The sequence below is a fragment of the Bos indicus genome, chromosome 19, assembly GCF_029378745.1.
Source record: "Bos indicus isolate NIAB-ARS_2022 breed Sahiwal x Tharparkar chromosome 19, NIAB-ARS_B.indTharparkar_mat_pri_1.0, whole genome shotgun sequence".
In the NCBI taxonomy this organism is placed as follows: domain Eukaryota; kingdom Metazoa; phylum Chordata; class Mammalia; order Artiodactyla; family Bovidae; genus Bos; species Bos indicus.
The window spans coordinates 21001468-21018243 of record NC_091778.1 but is presented as its reverse complement, the minus strand read 5'-3'; the positions used below and the strand labels follow the sequence as shown (position 1 = coordinate 21018243).

The window sequence follows — 16776 nt, the reverse complement described above, 5'->3', positions numbered from 1 at the left end:
ATTGTAAATCAACTGTATTCCAATAAAACTTAATGAAGACAAATGAATAAACAAGAAAAAGAACCCAAACAAATTCTTTTGACACCTTGTAAAAGTTTCACATTCTGAGTAAAACACTAAGGCTTCCTCCCTGGCCCTGTGCACCTGAAAGCAGGGAAAAGCAAGACAAAAGACAGCAGAGTTAGTCTGCTTTCTTACGTATTTCCTCAGATCCTAAAATTCTTCTATGAGAAAGATATTATGGAGGCTGGAGTCTTTGGGTGCTCACCATTAGCTATAAAAAACTAAAAGGATCCAGGGCAGGGGCTCTTGTTTCAGCACTGGCATGCTCATTGGAAGGGTAAGTGCTGGACATAACTTACATTTTCAAAAAAGTGACATGAGGTTTTGTATCTTACCTTTCTGAGTTTTAAAAAGTCTCTTGTAGTAAGTGATTATTATTTGGGGACTTAAAAACACTTCTAATTTAATTTTTCAGCGCAAACAAGTAGGAAAAGGGACAACTTGGGCATAGGGAGAATGAAAAATTGGTAACAGCTGACATACACAGTTGGCCAACCCCTCTTTTGTGAGGCACTTTCTCCAAATGGCTTCTGGAACATTCAGCTCTGACTTTCCTTCTCCCTTTCTTTTTGTTTCCTCTCATTCCCTTTGTTGGTGCTCCTGCCCAACCATTTACTGTTGAAATGCCCCAGGGCTTGGTCCTCTTCTCTTCAGATACTCACTCTCTAGGGTAATCGAAGAGAGTCCCATGACTTTAAATAAACATCCATCCTGACGACTCTCAACTTTACATCTCTAGTAATTTTCTTGCCTTAAGTCCAGCCTTGTATATTTAACTGTCTACTCATCATCTCCAATGGATGACTCACTGACAGCTCAAAATAACATGTCCAAGATATCCTGTAAGAGCAGGGGAAGAGCCAAAGACACCATAGCTTAGCTCCTGCTGTCACCAGGGAGTAAGGCTTTACTTGTCTCCCGTGGGATAGGAAAAGACACCTGAACTAAATCTTTACTACTTCTAACGAAGGCCTGAAAGCAACTCTGGGTTTAGACCCACGTGCATCCTTACTTTCTAAGATACCTGATGCCTCCAGTTCCTTAGCTGCTCTGATGTTCTGAGCAAGAAGTAACCTGCTTCTGGGTTCTCATTACTGCCGGTAGAAGTTTCTGCCTCTTCCAGTATGAATTCTTGGGGACTATAGGAAGGATTTTAGCAATAAAGATCTGTGTTTTATCAAATGTTGTTTTCAGATGGAAATTGTTTACATGTTTATTGGCCACATATATGTGTGAGTATGAGAGGAGAAAAAAGAGAGGAGTGAAGAGAGAAGTGTTTCTTTTTTTAACTCAGTTTTATACTGGGGTGATAATTTTATTTATAGAAGTGCCTTACATATTAAAGATATTAACCCTCTTGTATATACTAAAAAGTTTCTTCCCTGCCGCACTGGGAAATCTTAATCATAGGATAGAGACAGGGGAAAAAATTTTCTATTTGCACCATTAAGCCTTAATCAGAGGTTCTCATATTCCTGAGTTGGTTCCAGAAATCTCAAGGGATGAAAACAAAGGAACATTACACAGGGAAAAAACAGAACAACAGAGCAAACACAGAAAAACTTCACAACTGACATCCCTGTATCGTCAACTTGTGGTTTTACTCAGGAAAAGAAAACTCCTGAACAGAGTACTTATCTGTATGGGATGTCAGTCATGTCTTCTGAGTTTACTGACAATTTTCTTCTTCCTGCCAGGATTGAAAAGTTCTTGCATGGAAGTGAAGAGCAGGTTATATTCTATTCTGTCTCACATATCTACAAAACAGGCAGCCAAGCTGCGATGCCAGAATCTTTACTGTTACTGGTGACAGTTGGTATGCATGCAAACAGCAGAGAGAAAACATCTTAATTTTCAAGTTATCAGGTTGATTGAAATCATGGTGCTGGCACTTGAAAAATATTGCTTTGACTTATAAAAGGAACAAACTGATACAAAAGCCAAAAACAGAATAAGCATGAAATAATATCATATGCTTTCTTCTAACGGTGACTACATTTTCAAAGAAAAGGGAAAAGGAAAACATTGTCTGGCTGGAATGGGTACTATTCTAACTGGATATTTTACAAATAATTACTAATTTTAGAAAACACTCTAATGTTTAACTTAGCATTATGAAACAAGTACTTCCAGATCAGGGTGTTGTTCCCACCCTAGACCTACTAGATCTGAATTGATAATGTTGAACCATTTTGACCAACAAAAATAATTATTTCACATGGTTCAACCTAATACAGAGCAAAGTATTAACAGACAGCAAAAACAAAACCCCCCCAAACCAAAATGAACCTGAAAGACAAGGTGTTCAAAATGAATATAAAGGATGACTTCAAATAGTAAGTCAATTCTTCTATACTAAGAGCACATTATGTGCATAATTTCTTACAAAATATAAACCAGCAGGTACTCCCTCTGCTAAACACAAATGACCAGATTATCATGTTTCTTGTCCTCAGGATCTGTGAATTTAAAAAACCTTTCATTCAATCTCCTGTTATAATATTTAAAAAAGAGTTTAAATGAGTGTTACTTTTATATCTCTGCTTCTTGAGAAGATGACAGCGTTAAAAAAAAAAATGAGGGTAGTGTTTAATAATCTCTTAATTTAATCAGAAAATCCAGGGAAAACCACATATAGCCCAGTCTACCTTGACAATTTCATTTACCTTTGCGCAGAAATATTTCCCTTCCTCTAATATCTTTTAAACATAAAAGTTTGAGAAATTTTGAAAGTATACTTTTTACAAGGTGATGAAAATAGCCACTCTGCATAGAGTAAGTTTTGTCAAGCTTTAGTTTGGCAAAATAAATTCTTCAGGGTTGAAATAAATGTTTCACCTCAGGGACAAAGCAAATTTTTTCTTCACAGAAAACAAGCCAATGGCCAGGCCAACCTTTAAAAATTTTACTTCTCTGGAAAAATACAATTCCTGAATTGGCGACTGAACAACAGAGCTGCAGAAATTTAGAAGCAACACACACCACTTTATGATAAGGTTTCTGCTTTGCTCTAGCAGAAATCCTCTAAAGTCTCAATCCCCAACATAATGTCTCCCAGATGTCTCAACTAGTTGCCATGCCAACTAAAGCAGCTTAAATTAAATGAGGGCCTGAAAAGGCACCTGCACCACTCCAGGTCTGTCGCACATTAAATAAAGCTCTCTTGACAGGGACTCGGAGGTGCCATTAACTTGAACAGCAGCTATCTGATTATTGTTTCTGAGTAATTTAATGAGGGTCTCCAAATAAGAAGAAAAACAGGGTGCTCTTTCCCTCTCTCTGTCCTTCTAAATGGGACAGCCTCTCCAACAGCTGGTGCACCCACTGGGTCACTGACTTTGCTATGGCCTTTAAAGTTAGCACTGGGTAAAGGTACACCACAGGACCAAAGTTAGGACTTTCAGGCGAATATTAGCAGATTAACCATTCTCCCTTATTAAAACTCATCATTAAAAATATGGTTGTAAAAAACACACTGTGCATGGTATGCCAACCTCACAGTGATTTGAACAGCCCTGATATAAAATAAATTGCTGCTGATTGCAGCAATTAGTTAAGTAGCTCCATGAAATATGGATTTCAAAATGTACTGATTTGCTTCAGAAAAACGAATGATGCAAATTAACAATTAGAAATGCAAGGCGGGGGACGGTAGCAGCTTTTGATACCTAAAGGTGCCCAAGAGGCACAAGTGTTTCTGTGTTGTTTTAAAGAGTTAATTTTATGTAGGTTTTTTTTGTAATACTGACATTTCAGAAACTTCTTTATATATAACGGGATAGAAAACAGTCCCTTCACTGCCTTCTCAAATATTACTAGTCAATGGAGAACATCAGTTAACAGAAACACAAACTTAGTCACAGAGAGGTTATGGGATTTACCCAAGGTCACATTCCAAGTTTGCAAAAAGCCTTACTACCTTATGCTTCCCGACTCCCAGCCCAGCGTGCGCTCTATCCCACAAAGCTGCTTCCTGCTTGCCTACTATTCCCATTTCTTAACCACAGGTCACACAGCATGCACACTACTTTGCAATAAAGAAAAGCTGAATTACTTTTAATTAAGTGCTATGAGGAGAAGAAAAGGAGAAAGGAAGCTAACTTCCTGTTGAAGCTACTTATGTGCCACTTTATCACCTCATTTAATCCCTGTGTATGATACCTAATTTGTAACTATTTCTATTAAGATACGAGCACATCGAGGCTGGGAGAGGTTAAGCTGCTGACACAGAGCTTGGATTCACACCTAGATTGTAATGATCCCTAAGTCGGACCCTTTCTGTTAAATTCTGCCTCACTCTGTTTACTGTCAAGAGAGAAAATTAAATTCCTAAGACGGACCTACTTTGCACCTCGAAAAAAACCAGATTCCAAAAAAAAATCAAATTCAGGACTGGGTTACATGATGGAGCTTTTAGAATCCCTCCCTATGTGTTTTCAAATGAGAAGTCACTCTTCTTGTTCTCCAACAAATACCCAGCATAGCAGCATGTGCCAGACATGGGCTCCATTCTAGGCACTGAAAATGTGATGGAGTGTAAGAGCATCACTGCCAAAACTGAGTTCATAGCCTACCAAGGCAGGTGGACAATCAAACAAGCAATTACAACAGATTCACTCAAAGATCACAACAATGTCATGGCTGTTGATCTCGTAAAGCCCCTTAGGCACTGCTCTGGGACTGAATAAGGCAGATCTGCCACCACAGGGCCAAGAGGAGTTAAGAGAAGCAAAGCAGCACAACTAAGACACATTCTTCTAAAAAGATAAACCTCTAAATTATTAGAATTGCTAAATGCCAATAACTACAGAGATTTACACCTTCAGAGAAACATGTGAGAAACCATCCGGGTTTCTTCGGCTCATACTAAACCTCTAATTAGATGCACATTCTAATTGGCAATTTACCTATATCTATAAAAACACACATACATGCATTGTGCTCAGCTGCGTCCAACTCTTTGAGACCCCATGGATTGTAGCCCCCAGGCTCCTCTGTCCGTGGGATTTTTCAGGCAAGAATACTGGAGTGGGTTGCCATTTCCTACTCCAGGGGATCTTCCCAACCCAGGGATGGAACCTGTGTCTCTTGCAACTCCCGCACTGGCAGGTGGATTCTTTGCCACTGAACCACCAGGGAAGTCAGCATTAGGTTTCCTAAAATGGTTCACCTTAAGAATTAAAAATAAATAAATAAATAAAAATACATGAGAAATAGCAAAAATAAAAGCAATGAACATTTATTGAGTTCCCTCTATATGTGAGGCACTTTGGAAGCACTTGCTATGAATTATCTCTGATTTCTCACAGCACAAGTTAGGTTATTCTACAGAACTAACTGTTCTCTTTTTGAGTTTTAGGCTTTCCCTTTGGAAGGAACTGAATCCAAAGGTGTCTGAAGTAACTGCCACACTCTTACTCATTTCCTCTAGTACCTGAACTGTAGTCTTGGTTCTGTCACTAACAGGTCAGAATCTCAAATAAAGCACCCTTGAGTCTACTATGTGCTACTCTTAATACAGATCACCTCATTTAATCCTCCTAACAACCTCGTACCACTCCTGTGCAACAGATCTACGTTGGGGGTGAATGAATGTCAGGTTGACAAGCTAAATCATGATATTCCTTTTGCCAGCAACTGAAAAATAAAACAAAGGTTAAAAAAAAATGATGGACACAAGTTTTTCTACCTCATACTCTCTCTCCCACGTTACTTCATTCAAATCTTATTCCTTTCACACTTCTTTCTTCTTTCTCTTTTAAAAAAAATTTATATTTTGGCCATGCCATGTGGCATGTGGGATCTTAGTTCCCTGAGTGGGGACTGAACCCTCACCCCCTGCATTGGAAGAGCAGAGTCCTAACCACTGGACTGCCAGGGAACTCCTTATTTCACCTTTCTTAAGCTTCAAAACTAAAATTGACAATTAACACTTTCTTATACCAATGAACCATACACACTTACTTGAATAGCTTCATATTCTCTATTTCTTTAAATGGATAAGGAAAACACAAAAAAATTAGCATATGCATGTCAATAGCTTCATATTCTCTATTTCTTTAAATGGATAAGGAAAACACAAAAAAATTAGCATATGCATGTCAATGGTATCCCTTGAGAAGAAAATGAGGAAGAAAACAAGTCTGAACTATAGATTGCTGGAAATATAGGACAGATTTTAGTGGGAGATTAAATTAAAAATATAAGTTTATATATTATATTACATTAGACATGGTAACAAGTAATTACTACTAAATGAAATCTGCCACAGACAGGGTATTAATTTTGCTTCTGCTTACAATCTTCTTTTTCTTGCACAAAGTTTTTCTTTTTTTTTATTAAATTTTTTTCTATTTCTTTCCTTTTGTTATGAAAAAAATCTGGATTTCTAAATTATGGAAGCATGTTATCATTATTGAATCATAAAATTCAGCCTTTAGAATAATGCCCATCAGTGTTAGCAGCTGAGTTGTTAGTGCATAGGGCCCAAATATCAATATAACATGCAGGACATCCTGCTGGACACCCACAAAGGGTTGCTGTGGAATAAAATGTGTTTATGAGGACACAGTTTGAAGCAGAAAAAGCAAAAATAAGAAATCTTCTGAGAATCAAAGAAATGAGGTAGGAATATATTAGAGATACCAGAAAGGCAGAGAAAAGAGAGGCATGTTTAGGATTAAACACAGTTTTGTACAATGTTGTTTGATGCCAAAAAGGATTATGGAAAGAAAACTAGGGAACTAATGTAGATAGAGTCTGGTCGTCAACTGCCCCTCAATGGTAGGCCTCCCCTGACCTCTTGCTTCAAGTAAAACAAACCTGTACCACGATCAATATTTGTTTAACCTACCTTTATGATGCTGCATCTATTTTAGAAAGTAATTTAAGAATGCATGACAATCAGTCTCATGCCAGAAAGCCCGACTACTCCAACTGTCAAAGGTAATTTCACAGAAAAAGCTACATAATCACCACAGAAACAAATGCTGACATTAAATTCTGACCTTCAATTATGAGAAAGATGATTGAGTCTGTCTCTGTTTTTAGGAAGTCATGATTACTCAAGCAGTCTCAGAGGCTGCAGGACTGGTGCCAACACCATCATTGTTTAACCATTATCATTAGCATCAATAAACACTGACTGGGTACCGAGGGGTGTAGAGAGCATGCTAACTCAATGACAAAACAGAGAAAAAAGATGAATGAATGCAAAGCAACATTCAAGAGATTAGAAAAGCGTTAAGACTGACAAGTAAAAGTCAGGTAGAAAAAGTAAGAAGGAAGCAAAAAGATTTTAATGTACATGGCCACAGAAACTTGATTTTAAAAAACTGCTATTTAGTTTTCTATGTGTCAGACCTCCAGCTTAAAGTTAATTTGTCTCATCTATTCATAATTACTCTAAGTCCTATTAACATTCCCATTATACAAATAAGCAAAGAGGTTTAGAAAGGTGAAGAAACTAGCCAGAAGTCATAGCTAGTACACAGGAGAGTTGGTGCTAAACCCCAGCTTTTGTTCTTAACCTGTGCTTTGTCTCTCAATAGATGAAACATCAAAAAAGGTGAACAAAATAATTCTACTTGAGAAGAGGGCAGATTTTTAGAATGAAGAGTTAAAACAGATTTAGGTAGTGGGAGGCAGTGTGGTGTAGGCTTTGGAATTAAAGACCAGGTTAGAATCTCGACTTGGTCACTTACTGGCTTGGTAACATCAGACAAGTTAAATAACCTCTCGAGTTTGTTTCTGCATTTACAAAAGAAACACAACGACATCTACTACACTGCTGGGTTATTGCTGGGTCCAGATGCTGTATGTGAATCACATATAAATGTCTGACACATAGCTGCTGCCACCATCATCACTGTTATGGGAAGAACATGAAACTTTATTCTTATCTCCTCCTAACATTTCCCTCTCCCTACGCAAGGGAAAGCCAAAAGAATCTAAGTTAAAAAGAAAAAACAAAACAAAACAGGCAACCAATTAAAAAAGTTCCTTTAAGGTACTGATCTTAAGAAGATCAGAATCTTAAAAGGATATCACTGCTGAAAAGGAAAATTATATTCACTTCTTATTAACAGGTCTCATGCAGTTTTCTTGGCATATTGCATACTACTTTTGAGAGAGGGTTGGTTCTGGAAGGACTGGAAACTCAAGGGAGCAATTAAAAGTGTTAATCACTGTGAGACCTCCACCCATGGGACTCCTGGTTTCAGTAAAGAACTTCTAGTCACCTGGATTTTCTCAGACTTGACCTTAGGGTGGCAAAAATTAACTATTAGGTTGGCATCCCCTAACTGGTTAGTATACCACATATCCAGAACCACACACACAAAACAAAACTCTGCTGGGCTTGTGCATATCATATTTCCTTTGGAAAAAGGCCACTTCAACCTAATTCTATTACCTACCATCTGAGTTCTCTTGCCACCTCTGAGTGATGTATCAATAAGAGGAAAACTGTCAATTAAACATGTAATTATTAAACCCACACCAACAATTCAGTGCACTTAACTTTTAATAATGGCATTATATATTATACACAGAGCAAACCAATGTATTATTAAGTAGTACATAAATTGTACTCTGGTTAAAATACAGATTTGTGCTAGTGTGCTACAGGTTTATTAAGTTCCCTGAAGTATTGCTCTCAAATAAATTGAGTTGGTAGCAGGAGACTCAGCTGGTCTATGAAGTGGCTAAAAGCCCCACTGCTTCCCTATATCCTCCAATTAAGGCAGGTCTGATAAATTTAGTGACTTCTGAAACCTCTGGGTCTCTATGTAACACGTATCTCCCTGGTGTCTACCAACCTTAAAAAATAAAGTCAGAACAGTGGAATAGGACAAAAAGATGAAATAAATAGCCCTATGAGCATCCCCAAATCCTCACACCTGGATTAAAGAGGCTAATAATCAGAAGGTTAACCAGAAGGTTAAGCAGTTCAAGAGAATGATAATGGGGTTATGAGGCTTTTCAGGGGCTCAAATGAGGTATGGCTTTGTTGTTATTCATTATTACCCTCTAATAGTTGGGAAGGCTGGCAGCATTTCATTTCCCACCAGCTGGGAAGTTTTAGAGGTATATTTATTTTGTAACAGAGGTGAAAAGACTACATTCTAGCTTTAGTTTTTTTTTTTTGGCATCACCTGAAACAGGTGTTTCAAAGAGCTGGTGTGAATAAGTTGTTCCTACTATAGCAACTCTCTTCAAAGCAGAGGGAAAAAAATTCCAACTGGGAGTTGGAACTTGAAACAGTTCTTTTAAAACAACCTCAGGATTTGCACATACACTACTGCTGCTAAGTCATCTGAGTTGTGTCCAATGCTTTGTGACCCTATGGACTGTAGCCCACCAGGTTCCTCTGTCCATGGAATTTCCCAGGCAAGAATACTGGAGTGGGTTGCCGATTCCTCCCCACTCAGGAATTGAACCCACAGCTCCTGCATTGCAGGTGGATTCTTTACCACTGAGCCATGGGGGAAGCCCTAAAATATGTAAGGCCAAAGTAATCTTTATGTAGCCATGAAGGGACTACTACTAGGAGATGTGACTACTACTTTAGGGCATAAAAGGGGAGTAGTCTTTGTGCAGAGTCTTAGCCACTGGACCACCAGGGAAGACCCAAGGTGAGTGGTTGTGGGATGATAGGTTGAAGGAGGAAATTATGTCTTTCTAATTAATAAGAAGAGTTTGGTTAAGGTAATGGAAAAAGTAGTTAGAAAGCTATAACGTGGATGCAGTCTGGATGGAAGGCTTGGAGGTGCCAGCGAGATGTATACAGAATATATTTTCTGTATACATCCTGAAACACAGGTGTTTCAAAGAGCTGAAAAAAAACTAAATGCCAAAAAAAAAACTAAAGCTAGAAGAGGAGACCAGGTAAGAGAATATGAGGTACTGAGGTTGACAACCCACTCTTCATTAACAGTTAACATTAAAAACAAAAAAACCAAAAAAACACACCTCTCTATAAATGAGTTAGGTAGTTAGTGATCAGCCATTACGGAAGTCCATTTGTGATGAGGACTTGCTTATACCATCTGTTCATAGCTGGCTTGGCACACTTTGCATCACAAAGTCCACAGGAGTTTCTACTGTCTTCCAACTTCACTAAGTTCTACTTCATCTATAAGGCCTTTCCTTACTACTTTTGTGCACTTGTTAAGTACTGTTCTAACTATCCCAATTTATTCCTCAAAATAACTCTATGGGGTGGCTGTTGCTCATTTGCTCAGTCATGTCCAACTCTTTGCAACCCCATGGATTGCAGCACGCCAGGCTTCCTTGTCCTTCTACATTTCCCGGAGCTTGCTCAAACTCATGTCAATTGAGTCAGTGATGCCATCCAACCATCTCATCCTCTGTCGTCCCCTTCTCCTCCTGCTTTCAATCTTTCCCAGCATCAGGGTCTTTTCCAATGAGTTGGCTCTTCGCATCAGATGGCCAAAGTACTGGAGCTTCAGTATCAATCCTTCTAATGAATATTCAGTATTGATTTCCTTTAGATTGACTAGTTTGATCTTGCAGTTCAAGGGACTCTGAAGAGTCTTCTCCAATACCACAGCTCAAAAGCATCAATTCTTCGGCACTCAGCCTTTTTTATGGCACTACTAAATATTTTCATTTTATTAACCAGGAAATTGAGGCACAGAGAGGTTAAGTAACTTGTCCAAGAAAACACAAGTAAAAGGCAAAGCTGGGATTCAAATCTAGGTTGTCTGGTTCCATGCTCTTTGCCACTATGATAGATTTTCTATTACCTCAAGCTAGCAAGAATGCTGACAAGGTTGGCCCTGGACTGATCAAAAGATTTTGAAATAAACAGAAGATAGGGAGCTTGTTCCCATTTCATGATACGACAGTCACTGAGCTCAAGATCGCTTTTTGTCAGGCAGGAGAACTAACGGATGATGAGAGCATGGTAAGGAGAAGGAGCAGAGAATGGGACTGATTTTAGAGTGCTGTTATTTAGGCTCTAACCAAGAACAGATATTGGAGGAGCCACCAAGGCTTTGAAGGAGAAGAAAGGGAGATACTTGCTTGTCAATTTCGTAATATAATAATCCTGCAATGATGGTCAATTTTCCATATTCCTACGTTTGAGCCTGCCTGTCAGTCTATGACTTAGATTGTTTCCACCTCTCAGACAAAAGAGAATAAAGGTAAGAATAAATTCATTACCCAGCTCCTAGAGTCAGTAAGAACCAGGGGAGTTTATAAACTATTACAAATAAATGATTGCTATAGATAAAGGTTATGCAAATGTCATAAGAAAGCACTACTATATAAGCACTTTAATAATAGAGAGTTAACCATTCTGGACAGCTCAAGGTGTGCATATGTGTGAAAATCTGTGATGTGGTCTTATGTTAAAAACTACCCTATCGGGTTCAAAAACTCTCACCATCTAAAGTTCAGAACTATAGTGGGTTGACCTACCTGCTTAACTGAAGTCTGAGAACACATTTAATGTTCTATGTGCAATGAGCAACTGAGGTTGTGTGAGAAACTATTAATGATGTGTTAAAAGCTTCCGAAAGCAAAGTAAGGGTATTTAGCTGGTTTAGCTGAGTTGGGAGAAGAAAATGGAGAACACAAATTACTTCCTCCAGAATGAATATAGACAGAAAGCTTTGAAAACACAATTTTAAGCCCTGACTTCAGATATTAAAACGCGGGCAATTCTTTCTTCCACTTCATATTGGACAAAGACCAACACTAAACCAGATTATAAAAAATAACTCTTGCAATGTTAAATATCAAGTAGGAGACATGTTGGCCAACAATTTAACAACCATTTAAAAAAGAAAGTCTTCCATCTTCATGCAATGTAAGTTAGAACAAATATGAAGATCAGGTGACTTTTCCAAAAGGACACAGTGAATTTTTGGTTCAACTATAGTATGTAGATAGCCAAGTTTAGTTCCTAAAGCCACAGATTCTCTTCTATGAAAAGTCCAATGACGACAGTTATAACGTGCTTAAACTCATGTTAAGCACTAACTCTGAAATCCTGCCATTCTTGTTGGAAGGAAAATCTTTTAACCATAAATATGTGAGACTTAATAGGTATCATTTTCCTCACATTTTTTTTCTTTCAAAATCAGGTCCACAGAGGGAAATTTCAATTGAGATCTCAAATATGTACAGCCTCAGAAATAAAAATGAGGGGTATTAAATTGCATGAATAAGGAAAAATCTGGTTTTTGGATATTGTTGATTTCAAACAATGCTTTCCACATGAAAGAAAAACAGCAATGCATCACAGAGAAAATTGCTTTCTCGTAACAAATGGTCAGCTCTAAATCTCATCATCTTTTTTTGCAACAAAAAGCATGGGCGCCTTTGCAACTAGAAAAAAATTGGTGTGTGCTTCAATTAGAATCACTGACCTTTTCTGAAGCATGCCTGTGCTTCTCTATAGAAATCAATGGAATAAAAGGTCATGGTGTTAAAATGCTTGAATATAACAACCTCTTTCCCAGGCTAAGGCAAATTCCTCTTCTTTTTAAGGTAACTAATTTGTTGTATAGAATGTCAAAAATCAAAAAAATTAAAACCACCTTTAATTCACAATTTTAAATTAACTAAAAAAAAAGAGTCAATTCTACCATATGAAAAAAGAAAAAAACAACAACCACCACCAAAAACAGAACACTGGAAAGCTGTCATTCTATATCCTGTTCCAGAAGATTCTGTTCGCTGAGTCCTTGTCACTAAAGCTATAACCACATATGCAATGACAGAAAAAGCATCCTAGAATATGTGATATTATTTCAAACCTCAGTCTTATCTTTTCAAAGTGCCCTACAGAAGGCAAAGTTAAGTTTCTGTATCTGTCAAAGGCTGGTAGTAGAGTCTGGGATTACTAATCTTTTGTCATCATAGCCCCCCAAAGCAAATAAATGCAGAGATACACAAACCCAGACATTAAGAGCATGGAACAGAAGCAGAATTAATGACCAAAATAGTTACTACTTTTTCTGGATGTAATATATATATATTTGAGAGAAGAGTCTCTCCCCAAGATGAGAAACATTTTACTTCTTCAATTTTTTTTTTTAATTAATGAAGAGAAGGGACAAATTCTTCAATCCCCACTTAACCCCATTCAGAGGGTAAAGATGCACATATCAGTCATATAAACTGCCTCATGCTTCTTACTGTCAATGGGTCCTCAAATTAGACCTATCCACCCTTTCTTAGGGCTTCCCTGGTGGCTCAGATGGTAAAGAATCCACCCGCAATGCAGGAGACCTGGCTTCGATCCCTGGGTTGAGAAGATGCTCCGGAAGAGGGCATGGCAATCCACTCCAGTATTCTTGCCTGGAGAATCCCCATGGACAGAGAAGCCTGGTGGGCTGCAGTCCACGGGTTGCAAAGAGTAAGACACGATTGAGCAACTAAGCACACATACCCTTTCGTAACGGGTCTGAAAAACTTACTTCTATGTCCAGATGATCTGGTTTCAAATGTCCTGCACCCAACAGAATTTGAGAGCAACTTACTCCAGTCTGATCTATTGTAAAGCTGCAAGAATGATGTCATTAAAACCTGAAAGTAGATTGCTATCAGCAGTATAAACAACCACAAACAGCATTCTGAAGGGAAGACAAGTTTCTCAATATGCCAAGCTACAGATACTTCCTTAGTACACCTGCCCAGTGCCACCCATCACAGTGAAATTCATTTTTGGTTGAAGATTTTAAAAAGCTAAGTTATTAAAAGGAATAGGGCAGAGAGGATTCAAAATATACAGAGAACAAAAACCTAGAATCATCTGAGAGGTATATCAAAAGTCTGTTTCTGAGTATTTTCTATGGCAACTGGGAAGAGACGAAAGTTAAAACAATGGTCCATTTAAAGGGATCTGCCTCCTCTGTCAAGATATAAGATCTGCTATGTATCAAATTATATTTTAATGAATTTGGGGAAAAAAAGATATGAGTACCTTATCCACTTGTTCACAGTACCTACTTTCTAACATTTATGGAACAAATACTCTATCATGCAATTAGATGTACCACCTTCAGCACTGTTCCATACTGCTATTTCATTAGAATAGCTATACAAAAAGGGTTATATGGACCCACAAATAGAGACCAGAAACCACCTAAAATTTTGTGAGAAAATATGGAAAATATATCTATCCTGAAGAGAAGCAAAAGTTGCTGTCATGTCCGACTCTTCGCAACCCCATGGACTACACAGTCCATGGAATTCTCTAGGCCAGAATACTGGAGCGGGTAGCTGTTCCCTTCTCCAGAGGATCTTCCCAACCCAAGGATTGAACCCAGGTCTCCCACACTGCAGGCAGATTTTTTATCAGCTATCAGGAAAGCCCCATATCTATCCTACTAATATGCAATTGATGTCATATGAATTGATGTAGGAAAATGTTTTATTCTACAAAAATTTTAAGTTCCAGGTAAGTCCTCCAAACTCTTCTTTTGTGGGAGAGGGAAGGAGGGCAGGGAAGTTTTCATACGTAACAAAATGTGGTTAATATTTCTATTGTAAACTTGATTACTCTGGTATTATAATTATTTCACAATCGTCAATCATCTCTTTTGAACCATGAACTCCTTAAGGGTAACAGCAATAGCCATTATACTTGATAATACCTGCTGGTACCTCTTTCCTGAGGGTGAAGTTCTAAAGTTAAGGCATAAAATGAACACCAAGTATCACAAAAAAAAGTCACCTGGGAAGATACCATGTTGGAGACCCACATATCAAACTCTCATTAAATTCAACAGTATTGTATTCTCTGGCATTGGAACAGAGAGCTGTTTTCTTTGATTGAGCCCCATATGAAACAGATGGCTTGTGTTAAGGGGTCATGCCACACAAAAGTACCTCTCTTAACACCAGTATCACACTCAGTTTGGTGAAATGCTCCCACTGTGGGAAGCCTATGGGAGCTGAAACTAACTGAGGGCACAGTACATCTTGATTTCTGTCTCATACTCATTCTGGAAAAGAAGGTAAATGAGTGGAATTGGGCACAAACTAAATTCTCTCTCTTTTAACCACGTTAAATTAAAAAATCCGTGTTGCATATGTTTCAGTTTAAATGTAGGACTGTGACTCCACCGTAAGTTCAAAAACTCACTGTTCAGAGAATGAATGATGCAGAGATTTTGGGTAATTAGCTCAAGGCAGAATCAAAGGAAAATATCTTTAAACTTCTCACACCTGACTTTGAATTCTGCTTTTTCCACTGCTAATGTGTCAGCATGAAAATAACATTGGAATTTTAGACCTAAAAAATATATTCTCATTTTCTAAAGTTTAACAGCAAATGAATTAGGTGTTGACATTTTTAAGATTTAATTAATTTGGCCATCAAAAAACATTTATAATGGATTAATATGAAGAGCATCAACATGATTTGGGTAACATGGTCTCCATTTAAAGAGCTGGTAAGTGGAGGAGTAAGCTGCCTTTTCTCCTACCTTTTCTAGACTATGGTTGGTCCCACTGCTATGCTCAAAAACCTCTAAATTCAGTGGTATTAAGCACATTCACAACGTTATGCAACTATCACCACTTTCACCACTTCTGTTTCTAGAACTTTCTCAACACCCCAACAGAAACTCTTTGTTAAGTTTATAGAATACACTTCTGATTCTGTCATTCCTCACCACAAAAATCCTTCGCTGGATTCTAAAATGCCTCCTGAATAAAGATGAATTTCCTTAGTTCAGCATTCAAGGCCCTCCATGACTTGGCTCCAACTAGCTTAATTTCTCACTATTTACACATTCTAAACTCTAGTCATTCCCTAGAAGATGTTAATACTTACTCCATCCATTTGGAATATCCATCCTCCTCAATGTTACCGATCCAAATCCTTCTCATCCTTCAATACTCAGCTAAAATGTCTTTTCCTACATGAAATCTTCTTACGGTTTTTTCTGTGAGGCAACTTCTTCTTTTAAATCTTCTGACACAATCTACCATACATAATAGTTATTCTTTAGTTCTTATCTCACCCCACTGACTCGAGGGAGAACATTTTTCTTGAGGGAAAACATTAAGAGGCAGTAGTGGGTTAAGAGCCTTCTTTACCCATCAGACCAGTCAACATGGATTCAAACCCCTTGATCAAGTTATCTACCTCTCTGAGCTATAGTTTCTTCGTCTTTAAAATAAGAGTGAAGTATTGAGAATAATTCCTGACACACTAAATTTAAAAAAACAATTCATCTCTATAACCTCCACAGGGATTAGTATTAATACAATGTTAAATATATAACAGTGCTAAATGTTTGGCCACATGAATAAATAAAGCTGAGGAGATACTGACTAAGGTGGGTAAAGTTAAGAATTTTGCTGCTCTTGGACTGTTCTACCTAACTTTTCCTCTGTTTTGCCTTTCTAAGTGTTTGTCTTAGGCTTCGGTGCTAAGGAGCCAGAACTGGTGATGGTGGGTAAATCAAAGTTTTTGTTTAAAAACATCAAATGCTTTTCAAGTAATCAGCTTGGAAACTAAAACGGGAAAGAGTGAAAATCAGATCCTCAGTGCTCTCAGGATATGTAGATTTTTTTCTATCACTGTACTTTCTAATCTATATTATTTATATGATTATATCATCCACTAGATTACAAACCTGTTAAGTCAGACACTATCTTATTCAACAAATATCTATTTAGCACCTACTATATGTTAGGTACTGTTCTAAGTGCTGGGAACACAAC

General features: G+C 37.8%; 1 protein-coding gene across 2 annotated transcripts in view; it reads right to left on the bottom strand.

Moving 5' to 3' along the window:
• The window catches only part of NLK (nemo like kinase), a 130159-nt gene that overhangs the window by 29706 nt on the left and 83677 nt on the right, over positions 1-16776 (bottom strand). The window lies entirely within an intron of this gene.